General features: G+C 45.4%; 1 protein-coding gene across 4 annotated transcripts in view; it reads left to right on the forward strand.

Moving 5' to 3' along the window:
• Positions 1–8,160: 8,160 nt before the first annotated feature.
• SIPA1L2 (signal induced proliferation associated 1 like 2) overlaps positions 8,161–13,688 on the forward strand; it is a 151,733-nt gene continuing 146,205 nt past the window's right edge. For all 4 annotated transcript variants that reach the window (XM_063329034.1, XM_063329035.1, XM_063329036.1 and 1 more), the window contains exon 1: positions 8,161–8,522. The gene's annotated coding sequence lies outside the window, so the exon portion shown is untranslated. The remainder of the gene's footprint in view (positions 8,523–13,688) is intronic.

Raw genomic sequence — 13,688 nt, forward strand, 5'->3', positions numbered from 1 at the left:
AATTAAAATCCAAGTTATCATTCTTTCCAATGGTTTTCAGTGTGCAGAAGCAGGTGCCTTCTCCAAAGACCACTAGTAGATAACATCAGATATGGCACATCTGGCACCAAATGAAAGGCAAACATTTAGGCTCTAGTGGTCCTCAGTTTCCATCCTTTGTGAATTCCAGAGGGGAAAAGCCTTTTCTCTTAAGAAAGTGTAGAAAACAGTGCTATCAGTGGGATGTCACAGCATGGAACAAGTGCAGAAGTTCAGAGGTTATTATGAGGCCCGGGTTCAAGATTATTCACCTTTGCTTCTCTCATGTGAGCCAGATTTACCAGTGAAATTCATTTCATGTGTACGTGATCCAAGTAAGACTTCATCATCTACCACATAACCCCAAAGACAGAGAGTTAAATACTGCTCTAGGCCACGTGTGAACCATCAAAAGTAAATGAATTTGTATTTTGATTACATTAGATATAGTTTGGTGAACTAAAACAAATGACTTCTGTAAGATTTGTGAATCCCCCTGTGAATTGCAATGTTCTATGTTTCAACTGCAAATGTTGGTCAGCAGAGCAATGCTATATAATAGGCCTACAGAATAAGCTGTGATTGTTTGCTGACATTCTGCTGTTTCAAACTGAATGCCTTAAAAGCGAGAAATGGGAGATGTGAGGTAGAATGGGAGCTTAGATTCTATTGGCACAATTTGAAAAGTAACTAAACAGTTCAATAGCAACTTAACAAAGATCCATGCTTGAGGAAGATACCTCCCTGGGGTTCTTGAAAGTATGGCATCTACATTCTCCCGTATTTCGGGAAGGAATTTAGAACAAGCTCAGAGGGAAAACAATTCAGAGAAAAGCCATGAGAATTATTACGGGAAATGAAAAACAGATCATAGCGAAAAACGCTGAGCGCGCTTCCTATTTCCTTTATAATAGAACTGATTGAGGAGTAACGCAGTTACAGTCTTTCTGTACCAGCACTGAGCACACAGCATGAACGAACATTTCATATAGTGGACAAAAGTATAACAAGATGTATTAACTGAAAGGCAGACAGTTCAAACTAGGAATAAGGCACACATTTTTAACAGTGAAAAGTAATTGAAACAATTTACCGAGGACTTCAGTGAATTTTCCATCAATGAAAATACATATAGAATGACTGGAAATTCTTCTAGAAGACACCTAGTTGAAACAAAAATTAATTCATGGAAGTTCAATGGCATGTCATACACAGGAGGTCAGACTAGATTATCACAAATGGGCCTTTAGAGCTTTGAAGTCTAAGAATTTACAGGAGATTGAGAAGATATTAACAAATTTTCTTCCAGTAGAATGTCCTTAACAAAGATCCATCTCTCTGTCTATCAATGGATTTTCCATACTTTCCATCACTGTCTTAAGTCTTTCCCAAATAAATTAGATTAGTGTAGTGAGATCAATAGTGATTTCCTAGCGTCTTCTCTTTTTCAGCCTGCCTTGGCTACTGAAAGAGCTATGTAGTCTGAATATATACAGTCTTTTATTCCACTTGAGAACAACCCATCCAATTATATCTCGTTAAAGCATCTTAAAATGGAAGTTTTAATGAACACAGTAGAACTGCCAACTAAGAAATGCCAAAACTTTAAAACTTCTTAAAAAATTAGCTCTGAACATTTTTCTATCAAGAGCTAAGTATTTTTACAAAATAATTTTGTTTACAGTTTCTAATTTCAGATTTTTCTGAGTTAGTCAAGTGCAAAAGTTCTGGTTGGACCATGGAAAATAATCTTTACACGCTTTAATAGCTCTGCTGATTTTCTTTCATCTTTCAAATACCCCGAACTTGCCATTGTGCTAAAACCAAGTCTAGGAAATGTCAGTCCCAGAAAACATGCTCGTCAAATTAATAGCAACCAAAAAAAAAAGAGGAGTGGTCATATTAAAAACTGAACTCAGTGGTAATTGTAATGGAATTTTGGTGCATATTATCAGTTTGCCTAACCTAAGATGCAGACATTAAGAGACCTGCCAGCAGAAGTTGCCCGGGAGATGTGCTGAAGCAGCCTGTCTCTTGATGTCTGGGCTGTCTTTTCTGGCTGACTTCATTCACATGCCTCATCATGCCAATTTACTCCAGTCCTTTCCCCTCCCTGCCCAGCAGAGTCAGATGTTGCAACCTATTTATGGTGAGGAGATTCCCTTACTGGGTGAACTTTATGTTACCTGGCAGGAGAAATTCCTCAGGAATGAATGCAGTCTCAGTATCTGTGAAACAGCTAAGGGATTAGAGATGTCTTATCCAGACACTGAAGGTTTCTGATAAAGACCACAGCAGCACTCTGCTAGAAGTGCGGAAAAGTACCGATCCCATAAAAGACTATGGGATATTTTTTTGCAAGTAGAAACGGAACACCCGTGTTAGATATTGGCTATTATTGCCTCAGCCCCAGTAAAAAGTGATGTGTGTGATGGGTGCAAATTTCGCAGGCTTTATGCAAGTCAGCCCACACTGCTGCGGGGTGGTTGCGTGTTACCCAGCATGACAATGCATAGAGAATTCAGACCGGGAATATCCATGGTACAATTTGATCAGCACGGTGCAAATTCACCTTTTTCCTGCTTCTGTCTGCCTGTTTTCTTTCACGTCTGTACTCTTAAGCCTTTGTGTCCACTGAAAGGCCTGAAAGCTGGAACCTGTGGCAGAAATGTATCAAGACAGGCACAGCTGCCTTGCTTTACCATAGTCTTACCCTTGGAGATACGGGCGCTGACAGAGCACCCAGGTTCTGCTTCCTATTACATTCGATTAGGGTGAACCTAGTTTATTGTCTAAGTGCATTTCAGCAAAAATAAACAAACAAACCAACAAACAAACCAGCCTGTGAAGTAGCTGGGCAATTAATGAAATAGTATGGAATTAAAAGAACGGCTCTTTCCTCAGTGAGTGGAAGACAGAACGGCCGTCAATCTCATTTCAACATTTAGCAGAAAAGCTGTCAGCCTGGTGGTAGTAAAGATGATAATATTATGTTGTTTAATCTTATCTGGCTATGTCCCCTCCAGTGGTTTCCTGCTGGTAAACCACAGAGAAGAGAGGCAGTAGTAAGTAAACTAGAGGAAGTGAGATGAAATGTAGTATGCTCCTTTGGTTAATAGGGGATTCATGTGAAGGATATTGCTAATTAAAACCAAGAGTATTTTCCTCCATCTGGGCTTTCAAAACCAGATTCAGAGGATACAGAGGATGTTTTGTTTCACTGAATTGCTCATAGTTTAGAGAAGCCACTGGGATGAAATATTAGTATTGCGGTAAACTGTGCTTGTGCTTTAAGAGCAACATGTGAAACAGGCACTTTGCAGATTGTGAATAAATGGTTTCACCCACATAATGTCCAAATAAAAGGGCAGCTTGGGGTTAGAAGAGCAAAATCCACGCTCTGCCTACTCTGAGATACAAGAAACTGCCAAACAGTAGTGGTTACTGGAATAAGAGCTCTTGTGTCCCCAGGCTATGCGTGTGTGGCTCCGGGGCTGCTGGATCTACAGAAGCATGAAGTCTGGGGATTTGCCTGCAGTGCCGACCTTCGCAGCAGCCCGCAGATGGCATGGTGATTCACAGGGAGTGTGTGAAGCCAGCGGCTGCCTCCCTGCTCAACAGCTTTCCTCTGGTGTGACCAGAGGGAGTTGAGGTTGCTCCAAAGACCTAGCCAGAATTCCCTTGTAGAGCACCTCACCTCATTAACTGCATCAGGAAATACTGAGCAACGTCAGCAAAAAGATTTGTGAGCGAGATGATATCTTTATGCATTGGTGAGATCTTGTGCTCAGCGCTTACTCACTTCACCTGGATTCTAGGCTAGTGCCCAAGGCTGAGGAAACAAACCTAAACTTTCTTCAGCTTGCCTATTCATGAGTGCCTTGTGTCAGCAAAACGTGCCTCATCATGTGGCTACCGGATGTTTTCTCCACCTTCTGCACCACTTCCAAGGATCCCACTTTAACCCACTTCCCCAACAACGAATGGAAAAGTCCACTTTTGTTGTTAGAGTTGTCTTTACGTCACTGGAAACAAACAGTCTGTAGGAGATGTTGGAACAACTCCCTGTGTATTAATAGTGTCTGAAGACTGGCTTCAAATGTGGCTGAGCTGGGGCCTTTGAAATTAAATATGAAGGGGAGAAGTGAAGAAAAGATACTGCAGGAAAAAGTTGGCACCCCTCTTAATCAGAGCTGTCCACGCTGTGGCCTGTGGGATGTCTTCTGTCTGGCTTCTGCTTGTATGTTGTCTGGCTCATAGCTGAACTCTTACCATACCTTCTGGCTCCATGTTGGCAAAGGCTGGACTGTCCTTCTGTAAGTGACTTATCCCAAATCTGTGGCAAGTGTTTGTCCTTCACTAGGTAATTCACATGAAATACATGCATCCTGGAAGCTGAAGAGAAAATCAGTCTCCTCCTTTCCCCCACCCTTTTCAATTACATTTTTATGTTTATCAGTTTTTAGTTTGGGCAAGGGATTCCTCTTACCCCGTGTGCTCTTGTGCCCTTGAGGCTTGAACAGCCCTTTATTATTGCGAGCAGCTCCTGTTTACCTCTTTTCACCTGTGTTCTGGTTTCTGGCCCTCGTTCTTCTCTTGTTGACTCCCTGAGGGTTCACAGATGGTAGCCTGGAAGCCGAAAGGAATGGTACTGGAGGAGTGAGAGAGTGAGAGGGGAAAAAAAAGTAAGAGAGGAAAAACGTAAGAAAGGAAAAAAAAGTAGTGATCACGGGAAGCCTACAGACTCTCCTAACAGCAAAACCCTAATACATATCAGAGTGCTGGATCTTGTCAAGGTGCAGGTAATGTATAATTTTGGAAGTGCAACCTAAACAACATTTAGCGTGTTGACTGTAAATGTTTAGACCTGTTAAGTAAGGTAACACAGTTCCGTCATGAAGTACGTTCTGTCACCTGAGAAATGCTTTTTTTTATTCACAGGCAGTGCCATAGTTAGTCTGTTCTTTAACGGTGGACATCAGCCTCAGAGGCACCACACAGCGGAATGCCTAATCTCTCATGTCCAAATTAAGCCCTCTCGCACAGGCTGTGGGCACAGTATGCAGAGGGGTGAATTCACCCAATGTGCAGGAAGGAGTTAATCTCATCACTGCAGGCTGGTAGGGATTGACTGGCATTTTTTTTCCAGAGGATAAGGGAATGCCATGACTTACAGATAACTTCAACCAGTTTTTTTTAAGCGTAGTGTTCTTTAGGATAGTAGGTGAAACACCAAAATATTCTCGGAGAAAGCTGATTTGCATCCAAAGTGCTTTATAAAACGAGTCTTTAAAAGAAAACCCAGTAAGTAAATGCACGTATTGTTCTTCGCATACACAATATTACAGCTCTGTTACCTATTAGCATTGTACGCTACCAGCTTCCTCTGTTTCCACATGAAACCCAGCTAAGCTCGTAGAAGAAGAATTTAGCTTCGCTGGCGATACAGGCAGCGGAAAACCCGCCACGGCGGAGGTGGCCCAGTCGTTTCCCACCGGCGAGTTCGGCACAGGGGAGCCCCCGCGCAATTGCCCGAGGACACCTAGCGGCGGGGGACGGGCGAGCGCCTCGCCGGAGGGGCTCGCCCCGCCGCGCCCACCGACTCGCGCTGCCCCTCGCCTTCCCTCCTCCGCCGCGGAGGGAAGCCGCGCCGGGCCGGGCCGCGGGGTGGCCAGCGGAGCCGCCCTGCGCCGTGCCCCGCCTGGGGAGAGCTCGGCAGCCAGGTCTGGCAGGGCTGGCAAAACACAGGCGTCTGGTCAAGTTCTGCTCGGGCGGCCAGGCTCGAACGGGCGCTGCCGAAAACAGCGTTTTTACCCAAGCGGGTTTTGCATCGCTGGGTATTAATGCGGGCTGCCGAGGGGAGGGATATTAACGACAGGGTGCGGAGAGGTGGTTTCAAACCGCAGAAGGACCAAAATACATATCACGATGTAGAGGAGGGGAGGGCTCCACTGGGGAGGACTTTGCTAAAGAAGATCCCGAGAGAGTCTGGAGAATAACTGTTATGGTCATCCAGTGTTCCTACAGAGCGACAGATGCAGCGTACAACATGAATGACAGCAAGGAGTGAAAATTCAGCAGTTGCTGCAAAGAGCCTGAACTCCAGAAAGGCAGCTCGTCCTCGCAGTGAAAGGGACTCATTGAAACAAGAAGCCAGAGCACGCCAGTAGTGAGAACTTGGCCCGCACAGAAATCAGAGACAAGTACAGCCTACCATACTCTGTGCACGCTTACACCTCTCCTGATTCCCTGTCTTTCCATTGACTTTTCCTGGGTTAGTTTTTAAAGGAATGAGCCTTCCAGGAAGGACACTGTCTGTAACGTGATTAAAGTGGGAAAATACACTGTTCCTTTCACTTGCAGTGAGGCTCCTTGTCAAGACAATAATATTATTCCTGTGGTTGTGCTTCAGTATAGAGACAGTCTGCTGCCTAAGCGGACTAGTGATTTTGGGTAGAAATCATAACATTCAAAAATACCATTTTAACCAAAACAACAATAACACTCGAGAAGGCATCCAAACTAATGTAATGTAATGTTTGCCAGAGCTTTTAGTGTAAATGTTGACACCCTAAAGTTTGTTCTAATAAGCCTGCATGAACCTATGCTTAAATTTACGATTGTGGACTGTATTTCTTAGGTTAAAAAATGTATACTAAAGGAACAGTTAAGCGCAGTAACCTAAAATTTGGCCTGCCCTGGGTGTTTTGGACCTTTGGCATACACGTGGCAGTTCCTTTCCACTAAAGCCTTCTGCTCTTTTTCCAGCAAAGGGTACGCAGCGAGGAGAAGTTTACAAGGCAGCGGAATACTTGTAAATGTCAACACGCAGCCTCTGCTCGCCAGAGCTGAGCGAACTGGTACAACCAGAAAGTTACATACCCATGAGAGGTGGGCGCGGGCGGAGGGGAAAGCAAGCGAGAGAGGACTGGAAAAAAAATATAAAAGAATCCCGTGTTGTTTCTGTAGGGTTCTGTAGGAGTAGACTTTATTCCAATGATGTTGCAGGCCTCGTAATTTGGGATAGCAGATGGGAGCAACCACATCAGTCCTGATAACATCTTCTATTTTGCAACCTCTATGTAGAAGTGGGGCCTATGATTGCAGATATGGCCCCTTGCAGAACTGGCCCGCAGAGTAGAAATAGGGAAATTCAAATTCCGAAACCAGACTTTGGTTTGCTTACCAGAACGTGTGGAGGAGGGGGAGGAAATGCAGGTACCTCGCCATGGCTTATTTGTCAGGCAAACTAAACGTGTTCAGGGCTGTACAACGCAGAGGGAAAGCACCGCTGCTCCTGACCACCTACAGTTTAAGAGCGGGAGGCGGGGGGCAGAGCACGCAGGGCGATGCCGAGGACTCCTCTGCCCTGTGTTTCTTCGCTGTAGGTATCTCTGGTTTGAAGCTATAGGTAAGAATATCAGGTGCCGCGGGATGGGGACAAAAGCCAAAGGGGTCGCTGCCCACTGCAAGCCCGGCGGGTCACTGCCGGGCTGTCGCCGAGGCGATGCAGAGCCCCGTAGGGTGGCACAGAGGCCCGGTCCCCCCGCTGCTCGCCAACCCTGGGGCTCCCCAGGGAAGGAGCCCGAGGGCGGGCGGTGCCAGCGGCGGTTGGCGGTAAGGGCGGCGGGGCAGCCTCTGCGGGGTCCAGGGTCTTGAGAGCGGGTACGAGGGGCGGTGCGGGGCAGGGGCAGGGGCCGTGCCGCCGCGCTGTACCCGCGTCGCTCTGCCTCGGCGCTGCGCTGGGGCTTGGCTGGGCACGGCAGCGGCTGCCGGGGGGGTGCCGATCCGGCTGAGGGACCGGGGCGGCAGCCCGCCCTCACCGGCTCGTTGCCGGGTAGAGCCCTTCCCGGGGCCCCGTGCTCTGCCCACCCCACCTGTTGCTGGGCTGCTTTCAGAGCCCCGCAGCCTGGCCCCGGGCCGCCCCGGCGATCCCCTCCCGCGACCCCCGCCGCGCTGAGGGACAGGGACGGGGACGCGCAGTAGGCGGCCGGCACGCCGCGGGGCGGGGCCTGGTGTTTAGGTTGCGCGACAGCGCGAGTGGCCAATGGGGAGTTCGGGTTCCCCCGGGGCCGAGCCGGCGAAGCCAATGGGAGGCGGGGCCGGCGAGAAAGGGGTGGGGCTTGAGTGTGAGGGGTGTGTGTCCGTGCCGCGCCCGCCTCTCCCTCCCCCCCGCCTCCCCTCCCCGTCCGGCGGCTCAGCCGCACTCCGGACTCGGAGCCGGGCAGAGCGCGAGGCGGCGGGGGAGGAGGCGGAGGAGGTGGCGGCGGCAGTGCGCTCCCGCCCGCCCGTCTGCCCGCCAGCCAGCCAGCCCGCGAGACCCCGGCGGACGCGCTCCCTCCTCCCCGCCCCCCCCCGCCCGGTTCCGTTAACGGCTCCGTGTGTCTCGCGGGACGGGGGGGGAGCGGAGCGGAGCCTGTGTGTCTCGAGGGGGGGCCATGGGGGTCCCGCGGCGGGAGCAGCCGGAGCGCTGGCACCACCAGCAGCAGCAGCGGCGGCACCGGGTAAGGAGCAGCGTCTGCCACAGCGCCGTGCCCCGCGGCGGGGCTGGGAGGGGGTGCTTTCCCTCACGGGGAGGGCTCGGTCTGGGGGGGGAGTGGGGAGGGACCCGTCTCTTCTCAGGTGCCGTCGTGAGCCCCCCCCCTTGCTCTCACGGGGGAGGACGGAGGGCTGCGGGGGGGAGAAGCGGCGAGGAGCCGCCGGTCCCCCTTCCCCACCGGCACCCTGTCCTCGCCCCGGCCGCCACACCGTCCCCGCCGTGCCGGAGCGGAGTGACTGGCTCCCGCACGTCGCCTTTATAAACCGCGTTGTGATCTGCTGGGGGAATAACGCCGGCGGCGGCAGGGGTGTCAGTGGGGGTCGCCGGTCACCTGCGGGGCCGTTCTGCCACCGGCTGTAAGAGCTCCGCGCCCGGTCGCCTTGCGTCCCTCTCCGAAGCCCGCTTAAAGAATAATGGCAATTACGGTGTAAGTTTGGCTAAGATGGGCCGTCTCTGAGGTGTAGCCGGCTTGCAGAGCGGAGCCGGTGCAGCGGGGACCGCCAGGCGTTTGCGGTAGCAGAGGGAAAGATTCCCTAGTCCGTGCAGTTTCCTCGACTGATCTTAATGCTATTTATTTAGTCGTTGTAGATGAGGCGCAACCTGTATCCCTTTGCGCCCTTTGTTGTCTTGTCATACTCTGATCCGTATTCAGTGGCCCCGTTCTCCGAGCTCGGGATTTGATTCCTTAGGTGATAGTCGGTTGAGATCAACTTTGCTTTAGGTTTTATTTTCCTGGCCCCGTACCTCTTCTGTGGCGCTCCGCGGCGTTTCGCCGAGGTGGGGTATGTCCGAGCGAGAGTGGAAGTGGCCTTACGCCGTCTTGACAAAGACAACTCTGAAGTTGACAAATTTCAGATATGCCTGTTAACGTTCGCGAAGTAGGTCGGTAAACTGGCTTAGTGCTCGACGCTGGCTTATTTTAACACACTAGCAGTTTGAATGTTTTCTTTCAGCCTGGCTTTTCTGGAGGAAACGAGTTTTATTTTTTTAGGATGCAGAGGAAATGCAAAGTTAAAGACAATTGCTCACGGAAATTCTCCCGAGCTCTTTTGTGCGCAATTTTCACTTCTAAAAGTTAACACTAGATGGCTTTCTTATATCAGATATCCAACAGAGAAGGAAAGCATGTAATCCCGCTCTGCAGCCTACTGTTTCTGTATTTGTCTATTTTTTTCCTTCGCATGAATAGTAAACTGCCTTCTTGATCCGTTCTGCACTGATTAGACCACAGTGGAATTTGAAGTTTGCTTACTAGCTGACATAATTCGTTGTTTTGATCAGCTCATCTTGCTGCTTACAGACATTATTTTGTATACGTACTACCAATATCAAAAGGAAGTTTGTTTAGTTGGAAGGTAGCTCTGCAAAATATTTAGGTTGCTTTAAAGAAAGGCAGCTGGATGAGGAGGGATGTTTGGAAATGGGGAAAAAAACAGTAATTCAGTCTCAGTTGTTACTTGGTTTGATGGACTGATTTTAAAAAGGACTGTAGTGCATTAATATTGTTTGTTCAGCTATTTTTTTCACGGATTCTGTACCTAACTATCTTAGACTGAAGTATTTTGGAGTTGGATTCATAAATGTAGTGCATAGCAGCCTGCTGGGTATAGGAATGCCTAAGCCTGGTGCCTGATTAATCTATTTCTTGTGTTTTTCCAAAACTGTGCTTGTTGTCAGTGGAATGCGTTATTTGCCCCCTCTTTGCTTCTTTGGTAGTAGCTCTGAAATACTTCAATCTTAAATTTGATCTTTGAAATATCTTTTATTATTAATACAAACATGTTTAAATCATCAAGAGCTATAATGCATTATGGATATTTAAACATCACTTAGGCTCCGCAACAGCTGATTTATAATTTATGTAGCATTCACATTCAGAGACCTCTCTGAAATCTAGCTTTATATATTGTCTTGGTTTTGCATGCCCGGTGGGTTACCTTACCAGGTCATGCGGCACTTAGAAGGAACAAGAAGGAATACTTACTTGTAAGGATGCCAGGGTGTTTCACAAGTCGTATTAGATCAATTAAAGATCATGTCATTCATGTATGCCAAGGGTATAACGTGAAACCTAGAACTAAGTAAAACCTCAATTCTTTGTAGCTGGTATTTGCTTACTGTGCAAATCAGGGTATTTTTAAAGGTTTCTGTTACATTTTCCTGAAAAAAAGATAAAATGGTCTTCTTTTGGGTAGACGTTTAGTGACATACCATTACTCAAGTGCATTGTGAAATACTCTTGCAAATGAGGAGTCAAATGAGGAACTAAGCAAAGCAGTGGTCAAACAGGCAAAACCATCCCTTTCTTTTGCTGTTTGACCTTTACAAGTGAACCGAGGCAGTTCTTTTTTTTTTTTTTTTTTTTTTTTTTTTTCCCCCACTTTCGGCTTCATATTGAACATAGCAGTCAGGCATTGCACCTAAGCTTTTTATGTGCAGATCAGCAGTTCAAACTGCAGGAGAAAGTAAATATTTTCTCCTCACCTTGGCTGGAATTAAGATTATATTTAAATGGTTGGATGTTAAAATATTTTCCGCAGCCTCATACTTTTTACCGATGAGTGATCTAGTTTGATAATATTGAGTGAGAAATGCTATGTTACTATGAAAATATATGATAAATTACAGATTATGGAAAGAGGGTGGGGCACTGGGTTATCTAGTTTCTCATGTTAGTCATCCAGGATTACCAACTGTAGCTGTATTGACATCTTGAAAAGAAATCATGGTTTGACAAATGCTCTTTTCTCTTTCCATGCGATTTTTCCTTTGCAATTTAAAATGCTTTGTGATTTTTTAAAAATGTTGGGCAAGCTGGGTTGTGAATCAATGAAGTAAAAAGGAGATGGCTGTTTATGTATTGTAAATATTGTACTCATAGTAGAAATTTTTGATATGTTAGGTAGCATAATTTATATCTAATTCTTTAAAATACCACCTCTTGCAGAGTTAAGACAAACTTCAGTTTATCTTTTTATTTTTAAGGGAATTTTCATCCACTTACAAATCTGAACAGTTTGGAAAGTTTAGGGTAGGAGCCTTTTTCTACCCTGTTTTTTCTACACGAATTATTTTGGGGAAATACTGTGGGGACTGTCTACTAAATCTGAGAATTCAATAAGAAGAATTCACGAGGACTGTCATGATGTATAGTTCTGACTATATAATTTGTATTTAGTAGATTGAAAAGTATGTTTCACGCTTTTCTTTTTTTTTAATTTAAAAAATACCATTTTTTCCACATAGATTGCATGAAGAATAACATTAATTCCTCATGACGTTCAGTGATGATGCTGTACAACTGGTTAGATTTTTAAGAATTGCTAGGACTTCACATGAATAGTTGTCTTACTTTTTTTTAGTCTATTGTGCAAGAGCAAACTTAATGTTAAACATCTGATTTATCCTGACAGAAGTAAATGAGGGAGACCCTGCCTTCTTTTGTAGTAAAGCACTGACCCCAGATTTAAAGCTACTTTCAGGCATAATTGAATGAACTGAAGATTGAGAAGGATTATTATAATTGGTGATACTCTTCTTGTTTTTAGCTAGAGTCAGGACAGGAGTAGGCAGAAATGTCATTGTGATTATTTTGCACCATAGCTCTTGCTGGAAGATATGTAGACTCTTGTTTGGATCATGAAAGTGTAATTACATCAGCAGTTAACTACTCGTGATTTATAAGTGGTTTCTTCTGGTTTTCTTGAATTTCTTAAATAGTGATCAGTTCATACATAATTAAAGATTTTGTTTAAAAAAAATGTCTTGAATCGTCATGGAGATAATCTGAACATGTAATAAATGTAAGCAGTGGCTGTCCTGTCTTTTTGGACGTACAAGCAAACAGCTTTATTTGATCTGATGCTTGTAAAACATTCTAAGAATAGTAGATGTTTGAAATGAAGTAGGCATGTGTTTTAGTTGCTGTTAAGTGGGAATTATGTGTTCCTTAGGAAAATGACCTGTTTTGGAAGTAAGGGAACGTAGAAGGAGGCTGGAGGAAAGGTAGTAAATTGTCCTATAGTAGCTAGGAGGCTGGAAGGTGGCAGTAGCTGAAGTTGTCATGACTCCCACTGCCCTTCCCCCTCAGCAGCTCAAATGAAATTATGAGCACAGGACTTGGAGTTTTGCCATTGACTTTCAATCTTTTCTTATATAATGTCTTTATTTGTTGTCCTGAATCCTGCAAAGTGACATATCCAGCTCTGCAGCTGTTTGTATAATCCTTCTGTATTATTTGCCATTTTTTCCTTCCTCCCCGTCTCCTTTCACCCTCCTCAGATTCTCACTGACACAGTGGCTGTGGATTGTGAGAATGCCTGCCTGCTACCTCATCTTTTAGGTAGGCTTTGGAATCGTAGGTATTTCACAATATGACTTTTCAGACGTAAATTATATGAGAATGATTTGATGGGATTTATGTTAGAGGACGCATAATAGAGATACAAAGCTCCCATACAACTTAACAATTTGCCCTTCCATTTCCCTTTTGGTTCACCAACCTTTATTTTAAACTTGATACAATCTGTGATGAAATTATAGAACGATTTTGCAGATTAAATAAACAACAGATTACAGTACTTAGTAAAATGTATTTCTAAGGAAAGGTACTCTGAGAATACTAGCAGCTCTGTGGCAGCTTAATTCAAATGGGATAAAATGCCTTTTTAAAACCTAGTATTTGCTCTTGAACACTTTAATAAATTGTTATGGTGGTTTTTTGTTTGCTTGGTTTTTGTTTTTATTTTTTTTTGGAGGGGGGGGTTGACACTTGTTTGTTCCATATATATATTTATGAGAGGGAAAGGAGATTCTGGGACACTTTGTATTTCATGTTGGATTTTTATGTTCACTTCAGTCTAATCAGATAAATTGTGAAATGATCTGGGAACAAAATGGCAATTAAGGTGATTAAGGACAGAATAAAGCTCTCTATAGGTGTTATAAATGCACATGCCGTTAAAATACTTTTGCTGGTTTTTTTCCTTTTATGTGGGGGAGTAGAAAGGAATCCTGCAATTAATGCGTAGTTAGCAAAACTGTCACTGCAAAAGCAGTTCTGTCTCCTATGTTTTATGGAGAAAGCATTTGTGAAAGATGTGAAATTTCAGTCTGGTTTTCTGGTTTTGGT

This window comes from Chroicocephalus ridibundus, chromosome 3, assembly GCF_963924245.1.
Source record: "Chroicocephalus ridibundus chromosome 3, bChrRid1.1, whole genome shotgun sequence".
NCBI lineage: Eukaryota > Metazoa > Chordata > Aves > Charadriiformes > Laridae > Chroicocephalus > Chroicocephalus ridibundus.